Source organism: Triticum urartu, chromosome 5A (genome assembly GCF_056163025.1).
Source record: "Triticum urartu cultivar PI428250 chromosome 5A, HENAU_Tu73, whole genome shotgun sequence".
NCBI classification, from domain to species: domain Eukaryota; kingdom Viridiplantae; phylum Streptophyta; class Magnoliopsida; order Poales; family Poaceae; genus Triticum; species Triticum urartu.
In genome coordinates, this window is record NC_141877.1 from 282,326,455 (window position 1) to 282,350,496 (window position 24,042).

At 46.9% G+C, this 24,042-nt stretch overlaps 1 long non-coding RNA gene across 5 annotated transcripts; it reads left to right on the top strand.

Moving 5' to 3' along the window:
• Positions 1-2,600: 2,600 nt before the first annotated feature.
• LOC125508433 (uncharacterized) lies at positions 2,601-22,857 on the top strand. Of its 5 annotated transcripts, XR_015604504.1 has the most exons (15): positions 2,601-3,112; positions 5,197-5,339; positions 5,774-5,849; positions 6,400-7,034; positions 7,359-7,578; positions 7,671-8,176; positions 8,267-8,431; positions 8,524-8,586; positions 8,682-8,755; positions 13,507-13,621; positions 13,721-20,133; positions 21,743-22,038; positions 22,131-22,193; positions 22,289-22,362; positions 22,668-22,857. It is a non-coding gene; the product is annotated as an uncharacterized LOC125508433 (long non-coding RNA). The 5 variants fall into 5 exon arrangements; XR_015604502.1 differs by lacking the exon at positions 6,400-7,034; XR_015604505.1 differs by lacking the exons at positions 5,774-5,849; positions 6,400-7,034.
• Positions 22,858-24,042: the final 1,185 nt, after the last annotated feature.

Here is a 24,042-nt window from a genome sequence, read left to right on the forward strand (position 1 = left end):
ATCGGTTCCGATGTCGCGGTCCGTCCTGTGGACATCGCCCCAGAGATCGATTCCCATGCCGCTGTCCGTGCTGTGATCATTGCCCGAGAGAACAATGACAAGAAATAGTTGGTCGCACTAATCCTTTAGGGCAGTTTGCATTGTGTTTAATTACCAGAATGCTGTGTGTTATCAAACCATCTTAGGGCTAGTGCACTGTCTTGTGTGGGTGGTACTTGCTACTTTTGTTTGATAGTGAATCATGCGAACCCTCTCCGAGTTATGGAAACAGATGTATCCTCACCAGCTTTTGATGTAATATATGGCATGCTTAGATGTAAGTTTGAACTCTTTATCATATCAGCAGGGCTTGTTTGATGATTCTTGGTGTTAGTAGGCTAGCTACTGTGCGAGCTATAGTACTTACAAAACACTCACCGAAGAGAAACGTTGGGGCTGATGAGCTCGTGGTACGCTTATACTGATCCGTCGTCGATCAGCCAATAGCCCAAGCTCCTAAAATTGTAGGCTTAGCGATCGATCAGACAATAGTCACACGGATAAATTCATGCCTCATTTGGTTCATAGTGTAGGAAAATCGTAGCAAAAGTACAGAGACGTACAACACAAAATCATAGCAGCACAGAGACGTACTCCCTCCGTTCCAAAATAGATGACTCAACTTTGTACTACTAACATGGAAACTGGGAGTACAAATCCTAGGCGGGCTAGTTTGGCCTAGTGGGTTTCAGTGGTATGACGTGGTACAACGTCGTCCAGTCTTCACGTGTGGTAGCAGTATTGCGGGTACAGTAAGTTTTGTTGAAGAAGCGGAATTCAATGAAGTCATGATGGTTCCTTCGTCCGACCAACTTACAGTGGTAAAGGTTGGGCCTACGCTATGATCGGGGTGGACCAGGATAATTTTGTGCATGGCAGGTGGACCAGGATGGTCGACGTCCCACATGTCGACGAATGAAAGTATTCTTTTCGATATAGGCCTCATTCGGTTTGGAGGAAACTAAAACATAGGATTTAGGAATAGTAAAGAAAATTGATAGGATGTCACTTGACATCCAAACGATTTGTCTTGCCTCGTTCCTACGCACAAAGTGAGCTTTGAGTGGATGTGTAGATTCCTCCAAAAACATATGAAATGAATAGTATTCGTATGAAAATCCCGTATGCGTTTCCTACGAACCGAATGCATCTATAGGAAATTTTCCTCTGGAATCTTTGTTCCTATGCTTTTCCTGTAAAAATCTTTTAAACCGAATGAGGCCATAGAGGACGAGCAACGAGTATTCATTGTTTATTTTTTATGAAAGCTATTGTCTCCACTGTTACAATGGAGGAGTGTGAAACATGGCAGCCTAGTGAACTTGGCATGTGCACCACTCCCTCCTTCCACATGTAATACTACCATAGTGTTGACTACAAGGTTGGCTATAAGGTTACAACTTTTTCTCATTTCTCTCTATCTATTTCCTCTCAAATGTTTTTTACCTTTCTTTTTTAGACACAATTATTTTTTATGCCTCTTTTTTTAGAATTAGTTTTTATACCTAGGAGCACGTGTAGAGACAGGCTCTTGAAGAGCCCACTCCTTGACTTTGTCAGTGCCTCTCTCTCCTCCACATAAACAGGCTTATAGCCCAGTATTTTACTGGTACTACTTGCTATGAATGCGAACAACTAGCGTCTAAGGGGGGAGCATGCGCGGGGAGGTGGCGGGCGGGGGGGGGGGGGGGTCTGGTGGGCCGGGGCGGTCAGAAGCGGGCTTGGAAGCGATCCAGACTCCCGCATGGCCCACCTCACATTATCACCATATATTTCTCGGAGTCTGTGCGTGGCAGGCGGGCGATCTCTTCTCCCTCCCCGTCTCTCTCTTCTCAGCCGATGCCCGCCAAGCGATTAGATTTCAGGTATCGATGGTTTATTCAATTGCAGTCCCACATGTTAGTGAAAATGCAAGACAACGCGTGTCCCCTTTGGTGAGCGGCGTGCGAGCCGGACTGTCAGGGGTGCGACGCGAACGCGACGCGTATGAGTGATAAGTGTGCTGCCACTACTGGAAACAGAGAATTTGCCATCAGTCAGTTCTTTGTCGTCTGCCAGCGGATGGCAAAGAATGTCTTTGCCATCTGCTTACAAAAAACAGACGGCAAAGAACTGACAGATGGCAAAGAACCTGGTTGCCATCAGTCAGTTCTTTGCCATCTGCCAGCCGATGGCAAAGAATTTTTGTCGTCCGCTGGCAGCCATCAAAGAGGTGGGTGGGGTCCAGTGCTGTAATGGCCAATCAACCCACCTCTTTGCCGTCTGCCAGCAGATGACAAAGAATCTTTTCTGTCTTCTGGCAGATGGCAAAGAAGTGGGTGGGGCCTAGTGGATGACGGAGCTGTAACGGCCCGCTAGCCCCACCTCTTTGCCATCTGCTAGCCGACGGCAAAGATTCTTTGCCATCAGCTGGCTGGCTGATGGCAAAGAGGTGGGGCTTTGCCATCTGCTGGCTGATGGAAAAGATGTGTGCCTTTGCCATCCGTTGGCTGATGGCAAAGAAGTGGGACTATCTCCTCCCCTCTCTCCCAGCCCAACCCCACCTCTCTATCTCTCTCTCTCTCTCTTTCTCTCTCTCTCTCTCTCTCCCAGTCCGGCCCAATCCTTCTCTCTCTCCCCACCTCTCCCAGCCACCACCGCACCGCGCCCCAGCCTCGCATTCCCGACGCCGCCCAGCACCGCCACCAGCCCGCCCCACCCCGCCATCGCAGCCCGCCCCTCCACCGTTCCAGGCCGCGGCGCCGCCCCCTCCCCCAACCCTCGAGGCTCTTTCCCCTTCCCCCAACCCTAGCCGCCGCACGCAGCAGCCATGGCGGACTACACCTTTAGCGCTGGCAGCCGCCGCTCGTCCATGATGTGAAGCCATCCCTGCCCTGCTCGCCTTCGTCCGCTGCCGTCGCGGACCGTCTCCCCCGTCCCCGACCACACATCCCCGCCCTCGTCTGCCGCCATCACCGACCGGCTCCTCCGTCCCCGACAAGTCATCCCCGTCCTGCTCGCCGTCTTCCGCCGAAGAACCCGGTGGCTGTGTCGACTCTCTGCCTCCCCGACCACCTCTTTCGATTTTGCGAAGGTGATGCCCTCTTTGCTGCCTGACCACCTCTCCCTATACATGTTCATGCTCTGCTGCTTATATGTTCAGAAAGCTGAGAACCATTTTGGCTTATGTGATCTAAAGACCCCCCAACCTGCAGAAAATGTTTGAAGACCCCTGATTAAACATGCCTAGAGCTATGTGATCTACACCATTTTAGCAAATGGGAAATATGATATATGTGATGACTGCTGAGACAATCCACCAGGAGCATTACTTTGCTCAGAGACTAGAGAGTGTGCAACAACAAGTTCCTGATTGATTCAAAAATTAGCATGAAAGTAAAAAAAAGTAACACACACACAGACAAGCAGAGTATAATCTACGAGTAGAATAATCAGTGTGAGAATTCGGAAGAAACGTTCAGTGAATTTGTCTCCCTTCAGCAGGCCAATATGTTGCAACTGCATAACATAACGACTATAGGCTGCATCACTAGCATTTGGATGATCACATATTTGTCACCACTCAGAAAATAGGTGTGCAACCTGTGAATCAACCAATATAATGCATCAAAAATCCTAGCATATACAATTCATTCTGATGTGTAAAAATGGACCTTTAAAATAATATGTTACACTGCTGATACATGTATTGTTCAGAGAAGATCCCAATCGGTTAAAACTGAGAACCATTTTGAATTTTGCTCTCATTCCCACAGCCACACTCTAAAGTTCACAACCACAGACACACCAGGTGTACTTCTTTATCACTCGTGTAGTTTCCCTTCTGTCTCAACTACTCTATTTTTCCAAGCCAAAATCTGGGATGAGGATATAAATCCTTTTTGTTTTGTTTTGATGAAGACACAAAAATCTTGCTAGTTCTATTCTCTTTAGTTTGTACTTTGGAGCACATCAGGAAGCGGCCACATTGGTACAATATGAAAGATCTTGCATTTTGGTATCCTAATTCACAACATTCATTGGTGGATATAGTTTTGTTTCAAAGTATTGGTTGCAACATAAAAAATATGGAGATTAGTCTCTGTAGGATAAGACTCCATTTCCATTTTCATAATAAAAATGAGGCCGTGTCCTTTGTTAAAAAAATCTTGCCTATATTATCAACACTTACGGTTATAGTAGTACATATTTTGCTATACTCAGTGTCAACTCCTATATATTCAGCCAGGCTTAGTTGCATTTTAGAGTTGTCCTTGATGTTCAGCCCACCTTATGTTTATTTCCTGGCTCTGTCGTTGCCTACTTCACATACAGATTGGATATTTAGTTGTAAATTTAGCACCAACAAAACCATAAATCTTACTATAGTCTCCATATATATATTTTATAGAAGATTATATCACATTTCTTTATACACACACAAAGAAGAATACCTTTCTATTATGATTATTTATTCATCATTATTTTAGGCATATTTGTATGGAAGCTAGGCTAGTATTGTGGTAGTGATTCTAGTTTGATTCGTTGAAATCTACAGCTCTTTGTTTCAACTCCGAGGTTGGCACCGATATCATTGGTGAGAAAATTAGATAAAAAAACATCAAAAGCCCCTCAAAGAACATCCCACGATAATACCCAGTCTCATCTGCCGTCCTTTGATTATTGTCCAGCTTGTTGCACTATCCCATGTGAAGACACAATCTATCTGAGAAAGAAATTTTAAGATGCTGGCCTATTAATTTTAAGAGGATTTTTAACCCAGCATTTTCTGTTTAGTGCTGGTTTGGCTTGCCTTAGCTTTTACTCCCTCTGTCCGCGAATAAGTGTACATCTAGCTTTTGTCTTAAGTCAAAGTTTTAAAACTTTGACCACTTTTCTAGGAAAAAGTAAAAGCATTTATGGCACCAAATTAGAATCACTAGATTCGTTTTGAAGTGTACTTTGATAATATATCATTTTGTTGTTATATATGTTACTACTATTTTCTATAAAGTTGGTCAAAATTTTAAAAGTTTGACTTAGAACAAAAGCTAGATGTACACTTACTCACGGACGGAGGGAGTATATTTGAACAATCAGGTTCACAAATAGATACCAACCTAGACACGAGCTGGATAAACCCTATCTGATTTTGTTTTCTCCACTTGAGATTTGCAGGGGAGGTTGCATTGCCCGGAGAAAAGGCAGAGGAGGGTGATGCTGATGATGCAGCAACATCATTAAGGGAGGCAAAGGAGGAGATTGGGCTTGATCCAGCCTCGGTCACTGTCGTTTCCTCGCTTGAGCACTTCTTGCCCAAGGTAAGATGTCTATGAGTTCTCGCTTATACCCCTACTAGAAAAAATCACATTGTACAGCGGACAGACTATTTAAGTGCACACTAAAAGGCATGTTAGTTTTTTTTCTTCTTAGACTTCCAAAAAACACATGCATGCAGCCAAGATTTAGGATATGCTTATAGATGTTTTGAGGGTTATGTAGCAGGCTTCTCTTTACAGTCCACTTTTGCCGGATAGAATTTATCTTTGTCCCTTTGACACCACGACACCCAGACACGACACCCCCGACCCCCGACACCTCTTCGGCTTCCTGTTGACTGAAAAGGTGCTTTTCAGCCTTCCAAAGGCGACGGGGTCATATATTTATGAATTATTAGTTAGGTCATATATTTTCTGATTTTGTTATGAAAAATATCATATATATTTGTGTTGATCGGGTGGATTTAAATGTGTAGTTGTTACATCGCTGCGAGGGTCTGGTGTTCGACGACCTCCCCGTGCATTCAACGAGCTCCGCCCCGGCGTTCGTGGGTGAGCACAAATGACATCTCCTCCTCCCCCAATCATTTGTTATGTTCGGGTCTTCGTGCCGATGAAACATGCTAGCTGTAGGTATATTGAATCATCAGTATGCGTGACCACTATGCGTCTCCCGTTCGGAAGGGTTACATCTATAAATATGCATGCATTTGCATATTTATAACCGTGATTCTTTCGAATTGTCCAACGTTATCCATGGATAGCCTAAGTATGTGTAGATTGGGTTCGTTTTCCCATATGCTCTGCTCCAGATCCGATGCAGAATTTCGTCAGCGCCTCCCTGTTGTTCTCCGGGTACACATCCTCTTTGCTTATTGTGGAGACGTGTATCAGGAGAACAGTGGGGAGGTGCTGCCGAAATTTTGCGTTGGATCTGGAGTAGAGCATGGGAACACGAACCCAATCTACACATACTCGGGTGGGATTAGGACCTATCTTTACCTATTAGCGTCTATGTTGTATGGACGTAATAAAACTGACAAACTCTATTAACTGATGAATATGGTTTGCTGAATTATGTATATATTTCTTGTGTGTCCAGTAGCTAGGCCAGATGAGTGATCGTGCGTGGATGTACACCGCTAGTCAGAAAGACATGACCCATGAATGGATAACAAAAACCAAGGGGTTTGTGAGAGTCGCATTTGCAAATGGACAGAGACAAACCTGGTGCCCATGTGTCGAGTGCGACAACTATCATAAGAGGTCAGAGTTTGAAATGATCAAACACCTGCAGAAGTGGGGTTTTACGCCTAATTATACAGTCTGGACATTTCATGGTGAGTCTGCCCAACGTGCCAGAGCTGAGGAGGGCCGTCGTCGCACCGACGAGCATGGTACCGGGATGGAAGACATGGTGGATCCAACCTGAGCCTATTCAAAGGGAAGCATAATCCAAAGCCTCTGTACAATGCTGGCGACCCTAAAAAGGGTGCATAATCCAAAGACATGGTGCATAATCCAAAGAAAGGGTGCATATTCCAAAGACATGGTGCATAATCCGAAGCCTCGGTACAATGCTGGCGAACCTAAAAAGGGTGGATCCAACCTCAGCCTATTCAAAGGGAAGCTCGCACCAGCCGGTGCTTATACTCCCTTATTGTTGGATGTCGACGAATGGCGGACCATTACGTTGTATATCTTGAACAATCTAACAGAAGTGCGGCCGTACATCGAGTAAGTTCTCGGTACATTGTTTCGCAACCTCTAATTCCTTTGAACTTCTCTTCCCGAACCGATTGGGGGACTGGCTAGAGTCGAGTGGCCATGCTGATGGTGATGAGGGTGGCTATAGTTCTGATAGCTATAGTGAGAGTGAGCTGGTTGAGGGGGGCAATGTCTACCAGCGTGGTGGTACAAAGCTCCCGCCCACCCCGGCGACCCCTAACCAGAGGTGGTTGATTACGCCTGATGGGGAGAAGAGAGTGCATTTACTCTTTTTTAACCTTTTGCCTTCATGTTTCTTCGAATATCTAATGCGTTAGTCTTGCCATACTGCAGGTCTTGGAAACACGGTCGTGGTGTCCGCAGGCCCAACACAGTCCTTGGTGTGATTTGTTGCCAGAGCTTCCCGGATTGGGTCACGTTGCCCGGTGAGGGCCAGGCTCCAGAGCTAGGAATGACCTGGGAGCACTACTTGGCTGCCCCGGCCCCGCCGGGGGAGAGGATCGGCGGTGTCGAGTGCCACATCGTGGCCGACGTTGTGATCCAGACGTTTTGGGTAATTTCTCCTCCCTCGTCTACGTTGTGTTTTCTTGTTTGATTGGCAACCCTAGTGATTGTACTAATCCATGTTTTCTTGTTTGATTACAGACCTTTTACAGGTGTGCTGAGGGACAGGAAGAGGCCGCGGCTCGGGTTATCGAAGCCGAGTGCAGGCGGCTACTTCAAAACTGGCGGAACGGGGCTCGGACGCAGGCTACTCGAGACTACTTTGTTCCTCTCTTTTAGGCGTGGAACAACAAGACGGATGTACCAGAGTTGTTCGACCTCTATGCCATGGCCCATAGTGCCTCGTATAAGAAGGCCAAGGCATTCTCTGAGTCTAATCTCGATGATCCAAAGAACTTCACCAACCGCGCCTCCCACAACAAGCTACAGAGATGAGGGGAAGGCGAGGAAAGGGCCGGACTTTAACCTGAGCCAGCCTATTATCCAGAGCTGGTGATGATATCTGGTGGCGGGAGGAACCATGGCTTGTTAGCCATTGGGGATGGACTGATACGTTGTACTAGCACTCTCCGCAGATCAAGAAGCGCCAGACGAGCTCCGATCCTGAGAGAAGGCCTCGTCCACGACCAATGGATCTTGAAATCAAGGTTAGTTATACAGAATCAGATACCTTTCCTCCATTACATTATGTGTGCGGCCGTCCATGATTACAATGCTAAAGAGGAGTGGTGTTGCAGGCTGCTATTGAGGAAGAGAGAGCAAATACCCAGGAGCTTCTGGCGGAGGAAAGGAGGCAGGCGGCGGAGAGGGAGAGGGAGACTGAGGAGAGGACAGCTAGGCTTTTGGAAGAGGAGAGGAACCGGAACGACTTAGCTAACCGAGCCATATAGGAGCTCTTCGCGGTAAGTTTCTTCTGCATATTAGCTAAATCATGCACGCAATGTTCCTTTCATTAGTAAGTAATATGACTGACTCGTCAAAACCAAATGTGCAGTCCATGTGCGAGAAGACCGGTCAGACCCCTCCGCCGATGCCAGTCATTGCTCCGGCGGACACGGTGAGTTTCATTTGAATGGACATTACTTATTATTCTTCACATTTGTGTTGCATCATGCTAACGAGACATTGCAAATGATCTTTAATTTGGTGCAGCATAACTCCTGACAAGCATCGACGTCTGCCATTGGCGCGAGCAAGAACCCCGATCCTTCACCTACGGGTTGACGGTAAGTTTTGCCTAGTGCTTTGCTTAATTAGCTCCAAAATGACCTATTTAACCTAGGATAGCTCTAAAATGACCTATACTTAGCATTTTTTCCTCCAAAATGACTAAATATGCTTAGCTAGCTCAAAATTGACATATTTAACCTAGGATAGCTCTAAAATGACCTATACTTAGCATTTTTTCCTCGGGCTGCTCAGGACTTTCGGAAGACCGATTGGTATTTCGAAGTCTTTTGCGAAATACCTGAATCAATTGGGATGAGAAGATACTCGGTAAGTGCGAGAAATTATCCATAGGGCTATTCAGGTGGCAAAGAACTGCAAGGCAGTAGGCACAGGGTATTATCGAAACAATAGAGAGAATTTTGGGGTATCTTGTAATAACAAGATTAACGGAGAATGATTGTATGAACGACAAGTGTATGACGTTATCCATAAGGATATGTCGGTGGTAGGAAAATGCAAAAGCAATGAGCACAAAGTTTCGGGAGAACATTGGAGAGTATCTTCGGAACCTTCTGGTGAAATAGCTGATTATCTGGAATAAAGGGGCTCTCCGAGGGAAAGTGATCACGAGATCCTAATGTTAGATTTAGTAAAATTCATTTAACCCGGATAGAAGAGAGATGAGAGTCCCAGAGTATAGACGAGGAATAAAAAGATCCTAATACCACCCAATGGCGACGTGGGCCCGTAAGCCACACGGCCATGTTAGTAAAAGCTTTGTAATGACTAGACTCAACTTCGGCCAAGGAGTTCGAAGGGGGATTCCTACACGCAGTCGGCTCTGATACCAACTTGTGACGCCCTCGATTCAATCGTACACTAATCATACACACAAATGTGTACGATCAAGATCAAGGACTCACGGGAAGATATCACAACACAACTCTAGACACAAATTAAAATAATACAAGCCTTGTATTACAAGCCAGGGGCCTCGAGGGCTCGAATACATAAGCTCAAAAATAAAAGAGTCAGCGGAAGCAACATTATCTTAGTACAGACATGAGTTAAACAAGTTTTCCTTGAGAAGGCTAGCACAAAAACAACAACGATCAAAAAGGCAAGGCCTCCTGCCTGGGAGCCTCCTAACTACTCCAAATCGTCAGCGGCCGTCGCGTATTAGTTGGCACCCTCAGGGTAGTAGTAATCATCAGTGGTGACATCTGGCTCCTGGGATCCGTCATCTGGTCAAAACAATCGGGTATGGGAGAAAAGAGGTAGCAAAGCAACCGTAAGTACTCATCCAAAGTACTCGCAAGACTTACATCAGGTCTAAACTAAGTATGCATCTGTATCAAAGGAATGGGCTGTATCTGTGGACTAAACCACGGAATGCCAGAAGGGAAGGGGAAAAGCCTAGCCTATCGAAGACTAGCATCTTCAATCATCTTGCAGCATATAAGAGAGTACAGATCAACATAATGTAAAGTAGTAGTAGTGTTATCAACCTCGGCCAGAGATCCTTTCTCGACGCCCTGCGAGAAAGCAATCCCAGAGCCATACTATCCATTACTCATAACCATTTCTCATCTCAAGTAACCAATTCTATTTGTATCGATCGGGATACAACTCCAAGTGTCCGTTACCGTAGGACATGCTAATGATAGATGTTTTCTTCCTTGCAGGGGTGCACCAACTTACCCACCACGCTCGATTAACTCCGGTCGGACACACTTTCCTGGGTCATGCCCGGCCTCGGCCAAACAATACGCCGCAACCCGACCTAGGCTTAATAGAGAGGTCAACACGTCGGACTAAGCCTATGCCCTAGGGGTCATGGGCCATCTCCCTGGGAACAACTGCATGTTGTGTGGGCGGCCGGTGAGCAGACCTAGCTATCTCCTTCAACAAGGCAGGAGCTTACGCAGTCCAACCCGGCGCACGCCGCTCAATCGCTGACGTATATTAAGCTTCGGCTAATGCATACGACGCAAAACGCCCATCCAATGCCCACGTGATAGTTAGTGCTATCAGGCTAGAGGCCCCTCGGATCAAATATCCAAACCGTAGTGGATTAGGAGCACGCGGTAACGAGCAGAGACTCACGATTGATGTGACCCCGTCGCCCCGTCTCGAGTACTTGCGGCAAGGGCTAAGAATGCGCGGCCACGTATCATAAGTATCTCACGGGCACCTTCCAGGTCAACCCGACTCCACATCACTCGCTATTAAGCTCGCGCGGGTACCCCTCAGGGCCGACCCATCTTTAGTAACATGTCTCAGGGTAAAGTCATAGTGACCATAGTAACTGTGTGTCTAACACTAAGGGGAAAACCCGAGGAATCACTCCCGGTGAATTCCACTCGATGTTGTCATCAAGGTGAACGTAAGAGGATCTACCCTCGAGGTTCACGTTTGATGGGTTGCACGACAGAGCCATAACGGAAGTGGTAAGGAGGAAATCACCCTCGATGACCTCGACCATATAGCTACACTACGGAGATCTCATCAGGAGTGATGTAAGAGGTTCCACCCTCGGCACTCAATGGTAACTCCGCAGAGTTGTACAACTAGGGGGTGATGTGCGGTGTCGGGGCCTAGACGTCGATCACGTTGATCGAGTCATCGAACATAAAGCGAGGCAACTGGGACAAGGTGGGGGTCACTGATGGATCTCTAACCAACCTATACTAAGCAGTTTAGGATAAGCAGGTAAGGTATGAAAGCAGGTAACAAAAACAGGCTATGCATCAGAGTAGGATCATACATAAAGCAGTAGCATTTCTAATGCAAGCATGAGAGGGAAAGAAATGGGTGATATCGGAATGCTCAAGGAGGGTTTTCTTGCCTGGTTGCTCTAGCAAGGAGGGGGTCGTCGTCGACGTAGTCGATCACAAGGGCAGCATCGGTCTCGGGGTCTACCGGAGAGAAGAGGGGGAAGAAACAGTAAATATAAAGCAAACGTAGCACCACAAAGCATATCATGGCAATAAGATGTGCCGGGTGTGACCTAACGTATGGCTACACGATATAGGTGAAGGGGGAATTCAACCGGGAATGTTTTCCCGGTTCCGGACCTTGTCAGATAGATGATCGGAGGGGGAAAATATTCCATGTTGAGATAGTTAGAGGCATCTGACATGTATGTGGGTAGCGTATTCGGGTTCGTCTCGTCGTTCTGAGCAACTTTCATGTACAAAGTTTTCCCATCCGAGGTACGGTTTATTTTATATTAATTTTAAAAGATTTAAATCATTTTTGGGATTTATTTAATTATTTAAATTCACATTATCCAGAATAGTAGAATATGACGCCAGCATGACAGCAAGCTGACGTCAGCAGTCAACTGTGTAGTTGACTGGGTCAACTACGTGTGGGTCCCGCATGGCATACACTGTTTAGTTTAATTAGGGTTTAGCTAATTAATTATTGTTTAATTAAACTAACAGATTAATTATATTAATTAAATAGGATTAATTAACCTAATTAATTCATTTAATTATTATTTATTTATAATTTTAATTTTTTATTTAAAAAAAGTTCTATACGGTGGGCCCCTACTGCCAGGGGCCCAGGAGGGCACTGGAACGGGTGCTAGCGGGCGAAAGGGCAGCGGGTGCTGGCGGAGGCCACAGCCCGCCCCGGTGCGGGGCGAGGCCGTGGCCCGCTCTGGCGGCGGGGGCACCGGCGCGGCGCGGCCAGGCGCACGATGGCGGTCGGCGGCGGTGACCGGGGCGGCGTGAACGGCGGCGAGAAGGGGGTAGGGGCGCGGCCGGGGCGTCATCCGCGGGGCTGCCGCGGCTGCAGTGGGTGCAGTGTGGGCCCATGGGAGGGAACGCCATGGGCGCACGCGAGCGCGGCTGGAGGTGGGACGCCGGTGGCAGCGAGCAAGAGCGGGGGCGGGAGCGAGCAGCAACAGGGGAACCGGGGTGCGGCGTCGCCGGAGACGAGTGATGGAGGCGGCCGGCAGGACAGCAGCAACTGCTGCAAGGCAGCAGGCGGGAGGCGCGCTGCAGCGAAGCGGCATGCGTGGTGGCCAGCACAAGCAGCGGGCGACCGGGGCAGACGCGGGGAGCAGCGAGCGGGGCATGGGCAAGGCCGGCGTGAGGCGAGAGCGTTTGGGCGCGGGCGTGACCGAGGATGCCGTTGGCGTATGGAGCTAGGGGTAGAGGGCGCGGCCACGGCGCGTGCACGGGCACGGGACGACGCGGGCGCACGGTGACCGGACGAGCAGAGGGGGTCGCTCACGGTGTAGTGTAGGGGTTCGAGGGCAGCGGTGCGCAGGGAGCGGCTTGGGGAGGAGGACGAGGCCGACGGGGACGGAGAGGAGGCAGCGGCGATTGCTCCGGCGACGTCGTCGTACGGCGAGGGCGAGGCGGCGTCGGGTGGCGAGCGGTGGCCTCCTCCTCTCGATCCAATCGGGAGAGAGGGGGAGGAGATATTTTGGAGAGGGGGAGTGGGGAGTGTCGGTGGGAGTGGAAGCGTGGGGGGTTATGGAGATGGTCGGTTGGGCCTGAGGGGCCAGCGGGCTGGTGCTAGCCGGCTGGGCCTCTTGGCCCAGTTGGCCAGGGGGGATTCCTTTTCATTTTTTTGTTTGTGTTTCTTTTTATTTATTTACTTTTCTGTTTTAAAACATTTTAATTTATTTAGGCATTTTATAAAACTGCGTCTGCTACACCATAATTATCTAGGTAATATTTAGTACAGAGCAAACATTTTTATTTTAATGTTTGAAAACTTTTATTATTTAACTTTATTTTAAATTTGAATTTGAATCGGTTTTGAACTAACCCGAGATTAACTACAGTGACAGAGGTGACGTGGCATCGTTAACGTGGGATTACTGTAGCATGATTACCCGGACATTACAAAACTCCTCCACTGCAAGAAATCTCGTCCCGAGATTTAGGAGGCAGAGTAAGGTGGAAAGATCTAGTTACGAAATTCTAACGAATCTTCTCGGTCTTGGTTGCTCTTCTTGAAGAGGTCTATCCATTACATTGATGTCTTCATTTCTCCAGGTAACCATGGTGAAGTCGATATCCTTTCTTCAGGATCTCCATCGTACTTACGTAAAGGATAAGGGGATAACTCCGAGAGAACGGATCTCTGAAAGGTTGACTATCTGGTTGATAACATCAGGGAAGGTGGGGGAGAGTAACTCTCGAATTAAAACTTAAGAAAATATCGAGAGCAAAGTAAGGAGGTATCATGAGAAGTTTCGAGCGGACAGGCAATCGTTCGATGCCTGAAACAGGGCGTGAAAAGGGTTCGGAGCAACGGGAATAAGCATTGTGTCTGATACTAGAATTGATGATCTCTCGGAAGGTGGCTTGTGCATAACATATGATGCCACGCGCGAGGAATAATCTTGGAAACAGGGGGTGTACCGGAAAGTCAGGCTTTGATCCTGTGGAACTGTGGGTTATGGGCCCACCATGTGGGTTAAAAGTAGGAGCGGTGACATTTTGCACAGTCATGATAGCAAGGCATGTCAGAGAGTAGCATGTTAGATATGTCGGCAACAACGTCGGTACCAAGGGCGAGGGATGAAGAGAACCATTTTCCTGCTCGTTGAAACGAGGCGGACCAATAGGCAAAGTTCTCGTCCATCGGTGGCTATCGAAATGTCATCAACAATAGAAACAGGGTCTCACTGACAGAGTTGTACATCGAGGTGTTTACATAAGCAATGAATTATTACTGCTTAGATTATATAGATCACAAGAAAGGTCAAACAAACCAATGGAAAGGAAAATGTGATCATCAGGTTAAGCAAAACAATGGAAAGGAAAAAATGTGTTTAAACACATATTTCAGGGGTATATCCTTCCCAAGGACAAGCAGAGCATGATATCCATGATAGGATATAATGTAGAAAACCCTTTAGGAAAGGGGAGAGAAATATCATGACATTACCCATACAACGGTGTTTGGGGTAATTAATAAAGAACTTGTAGCATTGTGCTTCAAATGTTCTTATTGAAAAATCAGGTACCACAGACATGCTTGAGATAGCATTGACATGGTCTTCAAGCAAAGGGCATACTTTGTATACACAAAGGATCCATCAGGAACAACTAATAGAATAAGTCTTACAATATCCTCATGGAAGAATGGCTAACCTTACTAAAATGGAAAGTATAACAATAGGTCCTCCGGCCAGGTGTGCTAGGCACGACATCACATTACCGGGTCACATAAAGACCAAGGTGATAACTCTTGGGAATATGTTCCAACCATCATATCTGGCCGAGATTCAGATCTGATTGGTGTCAGGATAACTCAGACTCGGAATGCCCGAGAAGAAAGGTGCAACACAAATTGTCGAGATGACATTGTAAGATTCTCGGAGATTTAACTATGAAAGCGGGTTCCAAAACAAGAGTTCATCATTAAATGAAGGAGAGGTGAGGAGTTGGCTGAGTGACTCAGCGACAATTCATTGAGACTTTCAAAAGGTGGATTTCCACACTTATGTGAACAAGAGGATAACATTTGTCGGATCAAATGATATAATGATGTATGCTCGAAGAAAACATACACAATTAAACATTGGCTGAAAAGTGCACCCAAAAATCTGGACTAGGTAGCACGATCAATGTTTGAATGATGATTCAATAAGCAACAGACTTAGAATGAGGTTATCGACCATTAAGGTCAAAGCAATAGGGTTGCTAGAATTCTTGAATTTTACACATCACAGACCATTTGTTGGTATTCTGGTTAGAAACAACACAGGGACCAAGGGAAGAATGGTGATGGTGATAAGTATCACTAGTATCAAGAATTCTAAAGACGTGGTGAAATTCCCACGACATCCTTGACATAAAAGATGGTAATACTCCAAGGAAAAGAAGAAAAAAATGCTGGATAGCAAGGATCTCAAGGTATAACACAAAACACAAATAAGTTTGTGTTGGACGGAAGGCAATAAAGTGGTCAATGATAACACAAACCATTGAGGGGAGAGGATGGTATTTCTCATCATGAATTCGATATATATCTTGGAAGAGCTCAGGATGTTCATGATGATCATGACACATTTGTCGAGAGATTTCATGAAGATGTAATTGGTCGGCGATGACATCAAGTCAAATGATGATGAAGCGAAAGGTTATGGGAACCAAGTGTACGACACAAAATCGAAATCAAGTTTGTTGTTCAAGGAGAAATGATATGACGAGGAAGATCGACGTAAGATTAGGTCATCGTCGAATATTGTGCTCCGAGAAGAAGGACCAGGTAGCACAATTAAAATTTAGCACGATAATTATATAGCCAATCGGGCTAGGAATTACTTGAAGGATTATTAAACTCGTAAGCAACGAAAATTACTTAGAGTTATTGAATCAGAGTACAGACTCGATTCACTATCGGTGTCCTTGAGTGTCTAACAACTCAGAACCCGGGGAAAATTGGAGTCGATGAGAAATAATACTTGAAGAATAACTCATAAGAAGTAATATGGTTCTGTGATATTATCGAGATACCACGGGGTAATACTCGAAGGTAGACCATAACAGAGGTTGCAGAGGTGTATTGATCTGTCAAAGACAAGTGCTCAAAATTGCACGAGAAATGGAATCAAGGAGAAACATGGTCGGAACCACGTCCACAGATTCAAGATGAACTTATAACAAGGGGATAATTATTTTAAGAGAAGCTTCCATGATAGGATCTGCATCGTGTCCATGGGCATGAACACAAAGGTTCAAGGTCGACTCCCACTTCTTCAATGTATAACCTTCCATTCACCTCTCGCTTTTCGAAAATGACATTAGTTGTTAAAAGTTTTACCTGGTGCAATACCAAATAAGTATGACCCGTGAAATCTTTCAGGTTCACACAGATTAAGGAATGCATAGTTTCAACCCATCAGGGCATAGTAGAACCATATACCACAAACTCCAGGGGTAAATAACTCAAGCTCGATAGTAGAGCATGGTTGGCCAAATCAGAGAATGCTATTTACCAATGGCATTATGTATCATGGAAGAATTCACAAGGGGGTTAAATATGAAGGACATTGTCGCATAGTAATCCAACAAAGGATCTGACGGTCCATAGCAGAGCTGATGTGAGCATCAGCACACAACCAATTGAAGAAAGAATGCAATGGCCTCGGATTATAGAACATTTGGATAATTCGATGCTTAGAAATCAAAGGAATTATGATTTCCAAAATGAAGGATCATAAGCATACGCTCTGATCAAGGGTGGATAAGTTGAATAGACCTAAGGGTACAATCGTCGACAAATAGATTGGTCGAGAACCAGCTCATGTTCCAAAATGACATCTGAGCCGGTAAGATAATTTGAAAGGATCAACTAATGATTGCGAGCATTCGCAACACATTGTATCAACAGACTCAAAATGATAATGACAAAGGATGATAGTAAGATTACGAGATTTATGGCATTAACCATAACGCAAGCAAGCAAGAATTTCAGGAGCAATAGGCTGCTCAGGCCTTTCAGAAGACCGAATGGTATTTCTAAGTCTTTTGCGAAATACCTGAATCAATTGGGATGAGCAGATACTCGGTAAGTGCGAGAAATAATCCATAGGGTTATTTAGGTGGCAAAGAACTGCAAGGCAGTAGGCACAGGGTATTCTCGGAACAATAGAGAGAATTTTGGGGTATCTTGTAATAACAAGATCAACGGAGAATGATTGTATGAACGACAGTGTATGACGTTATCCATAAGGATATGTCGGTGGTAGGAAAATGCAAAAGCAATGAGCACAAAGTTTCGGGAGAACATTGGAGAGCATCTTCGGAACCTTCTAGTGAAATAGTCAATCATCTGGAATGAAGGGGCTCTCCGAGGGAAAGTGATCATGAGATACTAATGTTAGATTTGGTAAAATTCATTTAACCCGAATAGAAGAGAGATGAGAGTCCCAGAGTATAGATGAGGAATAAAAAGATCCTAATACCATTCAATGGCTACGTGGGCCCGTAAGCCACACAGCCATGTTAGTAAAAGTTTTGTAATGACTAGACTCAACTTCGGCCAAGGAGTTGGAAGGGGGATTCCTACACGCAGTCGGCTCTGATACCAACTTGTGACGACCTCGATTCAATCGTACACTAATCATACACACAAATGTGTACGATCAAGATCAAGGACTCACGGGAAGATATCACAACACAACTCTAGACACAAATTAAAATAATACAAGCCTTGTATTACAAGCCAGGGGCCTCGAGGGCTCGAATACATAAGCTCAAAAATAAAAGAGTCAGCGGAAGCAACATTATCTTAGTACAGACATGAGTTAAACAAGTTTTCCTTGAGAAGGCTAGCACAAAAACAACAACGATCGAAAAGGCAAGGCCTCCTGCCTGGGAGCCTCCTAACTACTCCAAATCGTCAGCGGCTGTCACGTATTAGTTGGCACCCTCGGGGTAGTAGTAATCATTAGTGGTGACATCTGGCTCCTGGGATCCGTCATCTGGTCAAAACAATTGGGTATGGGAGAAAAGAGGTAGCAAAGCAACCGTAAGTACTCATCCAAAGTACTCGCAAGACTTACATCAGGTCTAAACTAAGTATGCATCTGTATCAAAGGAATGGGCTGTATCTGTGGACTAAACTGCAGAATGCCAGAAGGGGAGGGGAAAAGCCTAGCCTATCGAAGACTAGCATCTTCAAGCATCTTGCAGCATATAAGAGAGTACAGATCAACATAATGTAAAGTAGTAGTAGTGTTATCAACCTCGGCCAAAGATCCTTTCTCGACTCCCTGCGAGAAAGCAATCACAGAGCCATACTATCCATTTCTCATATCCATTTCTCATGTCAAGTAATCAATTCTAGTTGTATCGATCGGGATACAACTCCAAGTGTCTGTTACCGTAGGATAGGCTATCGATAGATTTTTCTTGCCTACACGGGTGCACCAACTTACCCACCACGCTCGATTAACTCCGGCCGGACACACTTTCCTGGGTCATGCCCGGCCTCGGCCAAACAATACGCCGCAACCCGACCTAGGCTTAATAGAGAGGTCAAGACGCCGGACTAAGACTATGCCCTAGGGGTCATGGGCCATCTCCTCGGGAACTCGTGCACGTTGCGTGGGCGGCAGGTGAGCAGACCTAGCTACCTCCTTCAACAAGGCAGGAGCTTACGCAGTCAAACCCGGCGTGCGCCGCTCAATTGCTGACGTATATTAAGCTTCGGCTGATGCATACGACACGGAACGCCCATACAATGCCCACGTGATGGTTAGTGCTATCAGGCCAGAGGCCCCTCGGATCAAATATCCAAACCGTATTGGATTAGGAGCATGGGGTAATGAGTAGAGACTCACGATAGATGTGACCCCGTCACCCCGTCTCGAGTACTTGCGGCAAGGGCTAAGAATGCCTGGCCATGCCTCGTAAGTATCCCGTGGGCACCTTCCAGGTCAACCCGACTCCACATCACTCGCTATTAAGCTCGCGCGGGTACCCCTTAGGGCCGACCCATCTTTAGTAACATGGCTCAGGGTAAAGTCATAGTGACCATAGTAACTGTGTGTCTAACACTAAGGGGAAAACCCGAGGAATCACTCCCGGTGAATTCCACTCGATGTTGTCATCAAGGTGAACGTAAGAGGATCTACCCTCGAGGTTCACGTTTGATGGGTTGCACGACAGAGCCGTAACGGAAGTGGTAAGGAGGAAATCACCCTCGATGACCTCGACCATATAGCTACACTACGGAGATCTCATCAGGAGTGATGTAAGAGGTTCCACCCTCGGCACTCGATGGTAACTCCGCAGAGTCGTACAACTAGGGGGTGATGTGCGGTGTCGGGGCCTAGACGTCGATCACATTGATCGAGTCATCGAACATAAAGCGAGGCAACTGGGACAAGGTGGGGGTCACTGATGGATCTCTAACCAACCTATAGTAAGCAGTTTATGATAAGCAGGTAAGGTATGAAAGCAGGTAACAAAAACAGGCTATGCATCAGAGTAGGATCATACATAAAGCAGTAGCATTTCTAATGCAAGCATGAGAGGGAAAGAAATGGGTGATATCGGAATGCTCAAGGAGGGTTTTCTTGCCTGGTTGCTCTAGCAAGGAGGGGGTCGTCGTCGACGTAGTCGATCACAAGGGCAGCATCGGTCTCGGGGTTTACCGGAGAGAAGAGGGGGAAGAAACATTAAATATAAAGCAAACATAGTACCACAAAGCATATCATGGCAATAAGATGTGCCGGGTGTGACCTAACGTATGGCTACACGATATAGGTGAAGGGGGAATTCAACCGGGAATGTTTTCCCGGTTCCGGACCTGTGTCAGATAGATGATCGGAGGGGGAAAATGTTCCATGTTGAGATAGTTAGAGGCATCTGACATGTATGTGGGTAGCGTATTCGGGTTTGTCTCGTCGTTCTAAGCAACTTACATGTACAAAGTTTTCCCATCCGAGGTATTGTTTATTTTATATTAATTTTAAAAGATTTAAATCATTTTTAGGATTTATTTAATTATTTAAATTCACATTATCCAGAATAGTAAAAGATGACGCCAGCATGACAGCAAGCTGACGTCAGCAGTCAACTGTGTAGTTGACTGGGTCAACTACGTGTGGGTCCTGCATGTCATACACTGTTTAGTTTAATTAGGTTTAGCTAATTAATTACTGTTTAATTAAACTAACATAGTAATTATATTAATTAAATAGGATTAATTAACTTATTAATTAATTAATTAATTTATTATTTATTTATTTATTTATAATTTTATAATTTTATTTTTTTTAAAACGTTCTGCATGGTGGGGCCCCTACTGCGAGTGGCCCAGGAGGTGACTTAAACAGGTGCTAGCGGGCGAAAGGGCAGCGGGTGCTGGCAGAGGCCACAGCCCGCCTAGGTGCGGGGCGAGGCCGTGGCCCGCTCTGGCGGCGGGGGCACCGGCGCGGCGCGGCCTGGGGCCTAGCGCGCAGCCAGCCGCACGACGGCGGTCGGAGGTGGTGACCGGGGCGGCGTGAACGGCGGCGAGAAGGGGGTAGGGGCGCAGCCGGGGCGTCATCCGCGGGGCTGCCGCAGCTGCAGCGGGCGCGGTGTGGGCGCGTGGGGGGAGGGAACGCCATGGGCACACGCGAGCGCGGCTGGAGGCGAGACGCCGGTGGCAGCGAGCGAAAGCAGGGGAACCGGGGTGCGGCGTCGCCGGAGACGAGTGACGGAGGCGGCCGGGAGAACAGCAGCAGCTGCTACAAGGCAGCAGGCGGGAGGCGCGCTACAGCGAAGCGGCGGGCGTGGTGGCCAGCACAAGCAGCGGGCGACCGGGGCAGACGCGGGGAGCAGCGAGCGGGGCATGGGCAAGGCCGGCCTGAGGCGAGAGCGTTCGGGCACGGGCGTGACCGGGGATGCCGTGGGCGTACGGAGCCAGGGGAGAGGGCGCGACCACGGCGCGTGCACGGGCATGGGACGGCGCGGGCGCACGGTGGCCGGACGAGGAGAGGGGTGGCTCACGGGGTAGTGTAGGGGTTCGAGGGCAGCGGTGCGCGGGGAGCGGCTTGGGGAGGAGGACGAGGACGACGGGGACGGAGAGGAGGCAGCGGCGATTGCTCCGGCGATGTCGTCGTGCGGCGAGGGCGAGGCGGCGTCGGGCGGCGAGCGGTGGCCTCCTCCTCTCGATCCAATCGGGAGAGAGGGGGAGGAGATATTTTGGAGAGGGGGGGAGTGGGGAGTGTCGGTGGGAGTGGGAGCGTGGGGGGGGGGTTATGGGGATGGCCGGTTGGGCCTGAGGGGCCAGTGGGCTGGTGCTGGCCGGCTGGGCCTCTTGGCCCAGTTGGCCAGGGGGATTCCTTTTCATTTTTTTGTTTTTGTTTCCTTTTATTTATTTATTTTTCTGTTTTAAAACATTTTAATTTACTTAGGCATGTTATAAAACTGCGTCTGCTACACCATAATTATCTAGGTAATATTTAGTAGAAACCGAACATTTTTATTTTAATGTTTGAAAACTTTTATTATTTAACTTTATTTTAAATTTGAATTTGAATCGGTTTTGAACTAACCCGAGATTAACTACAGTGACAGAGGTGACGTGGCATCTTTAACGTGGGATTACTGTAGCATGATTACCCGGGCATTACACCTTTCCTCCATTACATTATGTGTGTGGCCGTCGATGATTACAATGCTAAAGAGGAGTGGTGTTGTAGCCTGCTATTGAGGAAGAGAGAGCAAAGACCCAGGAGCTTCTGGCGGAGGAAAGGGGGCAGGCGGCAGAGTGGGAGAGGGAGACTGAGGAGAGGACAGCTAGGCTTTTGGAGGAGGAGAGGAACCGGAACGACTTGGCTAACCATGCCATATACGAGCTCTTCACGGTAAGTTTCTTCTGCATATTAGCTAAATCATGCACGCAATGTTCCTTTCATTAGTAACTAATATGTCTGACTCATCAAAACCAAATGTGCAGTCCATGTGCGAGAAGAACGGTCAGACCCCTCCGTCGATGCCAGTCATTGCTCCGGCGGACACGGTGAGTTTCATTTGAATGGACATTACTTATTAGTCTTCACATTTGAGTTGCATCATGCTAACGAGACATTGCAAATGATCTTTAATTTGGTGCAGCATAACTCCCGACAAGCATCGACGTCTGCCATTGGCGGGAGCAAGAACCCCGATCCTTCACCTATGGGTTGACGGTAAGTTTTGCCTTGTGCTTTGCTTAATTAGCTCCAAAATGACCTATTTAACCTAGGATAGCTCTAAAATGACCTATACTTAGCATTTTTCCTCCAAAATGACTTAATATGCTTAGCTAGCTCAAAATTGACCTATTTAACCTAGGATAGCTCTAGAATGACCTATACTTAGCATTTTTTTCCTCCAAATGACCTATTTTACAGATATAAGTTGCATCATAATAATCTTCACATTTTAGTTGCATCATAATAATCTTCTTCTTCTAGTCTTCTTCTTCTAAACTTTCTTCTTTCCCATTTTGTAGATTTGCTTCAGATCACGGAAGCTTGGGTTGATGGAGTGCTTGTCTTTAGTTTTTGTTTTGACTTTGTGAAACTTGCTACCTATGATGAAACTGTGTAATATTGATGAAACTATGTATATGTATGGATGAAACTTGCTACTATTGGTAATATGTGTTGGATATGTGTTGGATATATTTGCTTTCATGACTATTGGTAATATGTGTTGATATAGGCACTTTGCCATCTGCTGGCTGATGGCAAAGAGGCCACGTGGCAGCAACCTGTGTAGCGCTCATCTGGCCTATTTGTTCTCTTTGCCATCCGCCAGCAGATGGCAAAGAGCCTGCATCCTTTGCCATCAGATGGTGGATGGCAAAGAGCTTGCAGCCTTTGCCATCAGCTGGCGGATGGCAAAGAGCCTGCAACCTTTGACATCAGCTGGACGATGGCAAAGAGCCTGCACCCATTGTCATCAGCTAGCAGATGGCAAAGAGCTTGCAACCTTTGCCATCTGCTGGCGGATGGCAAAGCACGCCGTTAGCCTCCTAACGTGGCTAACCCTGTTCCTCACGCTTTGCCATCGGCCAGCTGATGGCAAAGGCTACAGGCTCTTTTCCATCTGCCAGCAGACGGCAAAGAAGCCTTTACCAGAGTTTATTCAGCCGGCCCTTTGCAATCTGCTAGCAGATGACAAAGCCCTTTGCCATCTGCCATCCGTGCCTTTGCCATCTGCCATGGAAGATGGCAAAGTGCCTGATTCCAGTAGTGTGCCTTTTCCTTTTGAACTTGCAAAGCGTAACATTTTCGTGCGACCGATCGATAGAAATCAAGAACAAAATGACGAGGGCAGTGCTTTCCCGTGCGTTAGGGGGGCTAGTTTGAGTGATATGTTGTGCTACAATGCCGTCCACTTGCTCCATTTTTATGTAAGCACAACACCGGCGCCCGACCACTATGTCCGGACATGAACCCGAGAAAGCCGACCAATGCCTTTGCCTCCTCCTCATCCGCCTCGATAACCTCCTCCCCCGGAGCACAAGGTTCTGAAGATTTCCGCCTCCACGTCGCCGTCAAGCGGCTAATCGGCCACCGATGTTTATCCCACCAAGCTTGGCGTCGACTGAGTGGAGGAGGGGTGGCCTTCCTGGGACAAGAGCGGCAACGACCTACCGTGTACTACTCTTCCTCACTGCCGGGTGCGCCCGCGTATGCGTGTGATACGTCTCCAACGTATCTATAATTTTTGATTGTTCCATGCTATTATATTATCTGTTTTGGATGTTAATGGGCTTTATTTTACACTTTTATATTATTTTTGGGACTAACCTATTAACCGGAGGCCCATCCCAAATTGCTATTTTTTGCCTATTTCAGTGTTTCGTAGAAAAGGAATAT